Genomic DNA, 7539 nt, shown 5'->3' on the forward strand with positions numbered 1-7539 from the left:
GAGCTTGGTTCCGGCCAAGAAACAAAATTCTGCAGATAAGAGAACATCTGCCCCTTGGTTTACCCCTCATCTAAAAAAAGCACGACAAGATCTTAAGAAAGCAGAAAGAGCATGGAGGCGATCGTATGATCTTTCTGAGAGGCTAAAATTTAAGACGCTGACTCGAGCTTACCATAAATTAATTTTGGATGGTAAAAAATCCTATCTGGAAGCTAGAATAAATGAAGCGGAGCATTCTTGCAAGGAAATTTTCAGGGTGGTTAAAGATTTCACCTCCCCCTCTGCTTACACTCCGACCCACGCTCACTCCGAAATTTGGTTGAAGGAATTAGCTGTCTATTTTGTACAGAAAATTACCTCTATTCAATCATCTCTCCAGGCCACTTTCCAGCAGCATACGACAAGTCTGGGGTGTCCCTTGCCAGATCATGGCCCCTTTTTGTCCAATTTTCCCCCATTAGATCATGAGAGTTCTCTTGCTATTCTGACAAGTCTCAAATCCGGATCTCCACAGGATCCTTGCCCTGCTAAGTGTCTAGCAAATATGGCATCTGTTCTTAATGATTTGATTAATCCCATTTTGAATCTGTCACTCTCTTCTGGGGTAGTTCCCAAAGCTTGGAAGAGTGCCATGATCTTGCCACTTATTAAAAAACCTGCGCTCGACCCTGTAGTCCATGCTAATTACAGACCCATCTCCTTACTCCCTGCTCTGGCGAAAGTGACTGAAAGGTTTGCTCACAGATCTATTTCCAATTTTATCGAGGAAAGGGGTCTGTTGCATAATACTCAATCTGGCTTCCGTGCAAATTTCAGCACGGAGACCGCGCTCCTTGAAGTCACAGATGCCATCAGGGAGGAGCTGGATGTTGGTAAAAAAGTGGTACTGATTATGCTGGATCTGTCGGCGGCGTTCGACACCGTTCCCCACGCACTTCTTCTCTCTAGACTCTGGGACTTTGGTCTGCGGGGAACGGTGTGGAATTGGCTTAAATCCTTCTTAGCCGACCGCCGGCAGACAATCTGGGCGCCACCTTTCTCTGCTGAAATGTCACCTCTTGAAGTGGGGGTCCCTCAAGGTTCCATCTTGAGCCCCCTCCTGTTCAACATCTTTATGGCCCCCCTGGCGGTGACAGCGGAGTCTTTTGGCGCCCGGATTGTCAGCTATGCTGACGACACCCAGCTCCTCTTTGTAAGTAACAGGGATGGTCAGTTTGATGGTGACCAGGTTAACGGATGTTTGAGTGCTGTTTTTGAGTGGTTTGGACGCCATGGGCTGAAGTGCAACGCCGACAAGTCGGAGCTGCTCTTCTTTGGCTGTACATCTGAACCCGATTGGAAAACCTGGTGGCCGAAAGATATGTCTCCTCCCACTAGCTCATCTGTGAAAGCCAAAAATTTGGGAGTGGTGATTGACAACAAGCTATCTTTCGGACCACATATTTCATCTCTCACTGGGAAATGCTTCGGCATCCTGCGGATGCTTCGCAAATTTCTCCCCCTAGTCTCTATCCAGCACAGAAAAATTATTGTTCAGGCACTGATTTGCTCCAGGCTGGATTATGCAAACATTCTGTTTCTGGGACTTCCCAAATATCTGGTCAGGCGTCTACAAATCGCCCAGAATTCTGCAGCCCGAGCCATTTTTGGTCTTCCAAGGAAAGCCAGAGCCACGGATCTTCTCGCCACATTGCATTGGCTCCCAGTTGCAAAAAGGATTCTATTTAAAACTTTGACCACGACTTTCAAGGCCTTGCATGGCATAGGCCCCAAATATATCACCAAACGACTCTCTTGGTATACCCCTCCCAGATCTCTTAGATCCTCGTCTTTATCAAAGATGAGTGTTCCCACTATCAAACGGGCAAGAGCAGGAGGACGGTCTTTTCGTCACTTGGCCCCTCATGCCTGGAATGATCTTCCAATCTCTCTAAGACAGACCTCTAGTCTTCTGTCTTTCCGCAAGGCCCTTAAGACTTGGCTCTTCCCGTAATCTTGATGCTGTTTTCTGTGTTTGTTACGACCTTTGGTGTTATGTTTTTCCCCATCTTCGCTTGGGAGTCTTCGTTAAAGCGCCGGGATACTTCAGTGGAGTGGCCGTGCGCTATAGAAGTGTACAAATAACATAACATAACATAACATAACCCAACCTTACTCCTAAATTACCCGTAATTGTTATTTAAAGGCAGTATGCATAGTAAAGGCATCTGCATGGTAAAGGCTTGTGTGGTAATGAATGTGTGGTAAAGGCTGTTTACTCACTGCCAGCCTGTGCTTAATTTTTGTCGGTGATCGCAGGTGAGGCAGCTCAGCATTCATTTTAGTGGCTGGCACTTATTTTGCCTCATCAGACTTTAACCCAGAGCATGCAAGATAAAAACACACAAGGGGAAGAGAAGAAGGTAGAGAAAGAAGAATAAAGTGTGACAAAGAGTGTACACATGGATAAAAAAGAACCTGCAAGAGTGACGTAAGGGTACGGGGAGTGTCTGGTGGTGGATTAAAGAGGCACGAGGGGAGTCAGGAACACGCAGCCTTGATATTCAGCAGCTTGACCTTCAAATAGCAAAACAAGCTTCACGCTTCTGAACAAAAAAAGGCCCCAGCGTTTATACTTATACAACTTAAGCACTGGTTTCCACAGTTTACAAATGTGTAAGATTCAGTGTCAAACAGACTTGCATGTAGGTTAAAATAGGCAGCCACAAATTCTGCAAAAATTCTGCAAAAAGAACATGTCCAAAGTTATGGTCATTGAAGAGGATGGCGATGGCAGAGAAGTGTGACTAGAGAGGATCATGAGAGTGATGCCTTAATTCTGATAAATGCTCTGGAAAGTCAGATGATTTAAATTCTCCAATTCTAGAATGTCAATAACTATCTAGGAAAAACTAGAAAAAATTGAAAAAGTTAAACAAAACAAAAAAAGGTAAAAGCTATCATAAAGGGACCATCACTCATTGGCTTGTGTCAGAAGATGATGAAAACAGAGAACATAACAAGGTGCACCAGGATGACTTTGGCCTTCTTCAAAAACCAACTGGGATTGATCAAAGTATAGGTACACAAATGGATGGCACAAACACTAACCACATACCCGTTCAGCGTTCCCCAGGACAATTTCTGGAGAAACCAACTAAAAGCCTGAGCACAACATTTCCGGACACACAAGGCCCACAGACTGAAGAACCAAGTCATGAACAGAAGGAACATCCGGACCTTAATATAGTACAGTCCCTAGCAATTAAAGTAGACAACGCAAGCACTAGTAGCACCCAACAATGAATGCCCAAACCTCATAACACAAATAAATGTGTCCTTGCACTGCCAATAGTCTACAAGGAGCCCCAATTTGCAAATACAGTCAACAATCAAAGGGAGATGGAATCTATTCAAGTGACTATCAATGACCCTCCATCCCCCCTTGCTCGCATCCCTACTCCTGGGAGTGACACGTAATCCCACCCTGTAGCAGTGAATACAAGCATCATGTATAAAATTCAGGCTATTCCACGGCCCCCAGCCACTTGCCGCAAACCTGCCGGTATTTCTTGGGACACCCCGTGCCTCATACATGGGTTTTTCCTGTGCCCGCACCAGTCCACCCCCCTGCGCCATTTCTCAGGACGTGGTGGCATGGGAAGTTTCCAGGAGGCGGCTATGTCCCTCTTGGCCACAACCATAGCTGTATTGTAAAGTAATTTCTCATTCCTTGACCCATCTAGCCCATCCGTAATCCTGAGAAGGGAGTGTTGTGGGTCAGTGTGGCTCACTGGTTAGAAGCGGCAGACCCTGAAGCAGAGGTCTGAACTGGGACCAAGGTTCAATTCCCGACGCGGCAGGGTCTTGGGCTCAATGTCCACGGACTCGATAATTCTTGCCTCTGTGTCTACTCTAATCATGGGTCCCACTCTGCAACTCTGGGCAATAGCTTGCTTAATCTCCACAACGGCCCGAAAGCGCTGGGACGCCTGGCTTCACCTTGGGGGTGCCCAGTAGGGATCACCTCACAGGGAAAGCTAGGAAGGGTTCCACAGCGGTATACAGCGCCAGGATGCCTGTGCGCTTTACAAGTATACACACACACACACATGCGGAACCTCCCACTCCAGGACCTCAGTCAGCTAACTTTCGATCTCACTCCAGAACTGATCAAGCCGGGGCATGCCCACTCCATGTGGAAAAAATCGGCCGGATCGTGACTGCATCTCGTACAAGAGGCAGACGGGGAGAAGCCGGCTCGATTGAGGCATTTTGGGGTTAAGTAGGCAGCATATAAATAGTATAATTGGCTCAAACAGAGTTTAGCGGACGCGGTGACCATCTTGGGAGACATGAGGGCATCACGCCAATCCTCCCCGTCCAAAGGACCTACCCATTCCTCCCATTGGCCCCTGGGTCGGTCTAAAGAGGTTGGGGTGTTATTGATCAGTGTCCGGTAGATGCGGGAAATACCCCCTTTCCCCAAGTCACCTAGCATTGTTTGTGCCTCGGGGGGACGATACTCAGGGATCCTGGTATCATCCGGTATGTGTACCCGGAGGGCATGCCGCAGTTGCAAGTATTTATAAAACTGTAATGGGTGCAGGGAGTATCTGGACTGGAGGTCTTTAAAGGAGGGCATGTGGCCACTCGCCCACACATCACCGAGCTGAGAGATCCCTATAACATCTCATGATCGGAACCCCTGCAACCCACTGACTTCCCTGAGCCATGTATCATGCCATAGAGGCGTTTGCTGGGTGAGTCTGTGTGTCCACTGAATATGTCGCAGAGCAGCCCGCCAGTATAAGAGTGTGGAGCGCGTGACTTCACGCAAGGTGGTTGAGATGGATTCCCCGTATAGTAGGGACTGGATTTTGGGAAGGCCGAGCTCACATAGTTCAAGCCTATAGGCCGGGTCAGACCACCCCCCCATTGAACCAGTCATGTATAATCAATAAACGAGTCGCCAAGTAATATAGGTATAAGTGTGTCATCCCCATGCCCCCATCGAATGATGGAATCCGGAAGGTAGTTAACGCCAGCCGGGCCCTCCCTCCCCCCAGAGGAATTTAGTAGCCATAGTGTCTAGTCCCCGAAACCATGACCGTGGGAAACAGAAGGGGGTGTTTTGGAGGACAAAAAGAAACCTGGGAGGAAATCTTCATTTTAAACAAGGCGACCCTCCCCAAGGGTTTCAGGGGTAGTGTCTGCCATCTTTGGAGATCCGCCTTAGCTTTCTTCACGAGAGGAGAGACATTGAGGGACCATCCCAATTCTGAGAGGAGAGCAACCTAGATCCCAAGATATTTAAAAGACTGACTGAATCGGTATTGTGGACTGACAGTCATAGCACTATCTGGAGATATGTAACAGGACCATGACCGATTTACTAGAGTTCCTGCAGAGGCCAGAAGTTTGTCCGAAGGAGCGCAGGATCTGGAGACAAAAAGGATCGGAATGGGTGGGTTCGGTCAAGAAGAGCAGGACATTGTCTGCGTAAAGTGCTATCTTGTCCACTTCAGAGTTGGGCCATTCCCATCCTGAACAAGACTCTCAGAATGAATCAAGGTCACTTGAGGCTCCATCCCCAAGACGATGAGAAGGTGTGTGAGGGGGCATACTTGTCTCATTCTTCTTTGGATGGGGAAGGCGTCAGAGAGAACCCCATTGACCAGAATACACGCTTGAGGCCGGGTGTACAGAAACCCAACTAACTGACGGAAGCGAGGGCCAAAACCCAGCACGGCTAGTACATCACCCAGGTAAGTCCAATCTACGTATTCGAAAGCCTTCTCAAAATCGATGAGAAGGAGTGCCAGGTAAGGTGAAAGCACCAGGTGGTGAGCCAGGCCAGATGCAGCCTCCGGAGACAGTGTCTGGTGCCTCGCTGGGGCATGAATCCACATTGGTCTTGGTGAACCAACGTTGTAAAGTAGGGCTTCAGCCGTTGGGTAAGAATTGTGGCATACAGTTTAACATCCGTATTAATGAGGGAGATGGGACGGTAGTCAGCCAGTGGGGAGATGGTGGTTGTGACTTTGGGAGGATCACAATGGTGGCTATGTCTGTCTCGGGCGGGAAGGAACCTTTCTCCAAGGCCTCGGCATACAGGTCAGTGAGGCGAGGCACCAGGACCTCGCGGTATGCTGCATAGTATTCCTGGGGGAGTCCTACCCGACGAGGTGTGAGCAATAGTCTTGTTAATCCCGTCCTGGGAGTTTGGGGGATCAAGATTTGCCCCAGAGTCCAGCTGAGGGAGGTGGGCACCCCCATCGTCCAGCAATTTGCAGAGCGATCGTACTGGGGTTCGTTCAGCATAGAGTTGACGGTAAAAGGTGGCAAATGTGCCAGCCATAGCCTCCGAGGACCATTGTGTCAACCCATTCTGATCCAGTATTTATAGGATAATGCGGTTCGCTCTGGGGTACGTGGCGCTGCCTATGAAGGATTGTGCCGTTTTTATCACCCAGCCATAAACTCTGTCCACGGACAATCTCCACAGAAGCTTGGCAGCCTCCAATGAAAGTTGTTTAATTTCAGCTCGAATGCACCCGAGGTGCCGCTCTCGAGTGGCCTCACCTTCAACAGAGGGGGATTGCCCATGATGTAGTGCTTGTGCCTCCAGTGAAGTGATTTGCAGAAGTTGAACCCGCAGCTGACGATGGATGTGGCCTTTGGCAAATCCGCAAATAGTGGCCTTGCCCGCCTCCCACAGGATGCCCGGAGAGAGAACCAATCCTGCATTGGTGACAAAATATTGCATCAGTTCCGATCCCACCGTCTTCTTAAATTCCTTGTCCTGAAGAAACCAAGCGTTCAACCGCCACACTGAACGTGAGTATGGGGGAGGAGCCCCTGTACTGAGGAGCAGCGGGGAAGTGGTTGGTAGATGGGATGAAAATTGCATCTATGCACACCTGCGTGTGGTGTGCGGCAGAGGTATGCCTAAACTGTTTACTGGGTGGGTGCCCGATTCGCCATGCATCACAAAAGCCCAGGGATTCTGCCCAGTTCATTAATTGCTTTGCTTGCGCCAGCCTGGAGGCTGATGGAGGACCAGTTGTGTCCCCTGATAACAGTGGACCCCAAGGGGAGGGTTGACAGCAGAGCAGTGGATTGTTTTAGAATCTTGCAAGCATCGAGGGGGTGAGTACAATGACACAAGATTCAGGGGATTACCCCCCAGTGCACCACAAATTATCACGAATGTGCCCTGCGGGTCATGAATGACTTGCGAAAGCACAAAGAGAAGGATGCGCTTCAGTATTATTGCTACACCACGGGAACCTCGAGTGAAGCCTGAGTGCCAGACCCTATTGTATCCGTATCACGCTAGTAAGGGGCTGTGATTACCCATCAGGTGTGTCTCCTGAAGCAGAAGCACTCCTACGTCAAGGTGTTGTGTGTAGCGCAGTACGGCCGTTCGTTTATGATGGTCTAATAGGCCATTAACATTCAAGGACTGCATTTGGAGATGGTATGTCAGTCATGGGGGCTGGAAATCAGTGCAATGACTCATCAGACCTAGGAGAGCCAACGGCAAATGTGGATCCT

This window comes from Lissotriton vulgaris, chromosome 6 (genome assembly GCF_964263255.1).
Source record: "Lissotriton vulgaris chromosome 6, aLisVul1.2, whole genome shotgun sequence".
NCBI classification, from domain to species: domain Eukaryota; kingdom Metazoa; phylum Chordata; class Amphibia; order Caudata; family Salamandridae; genus Lissotriton; species Lissotriton vulgaris.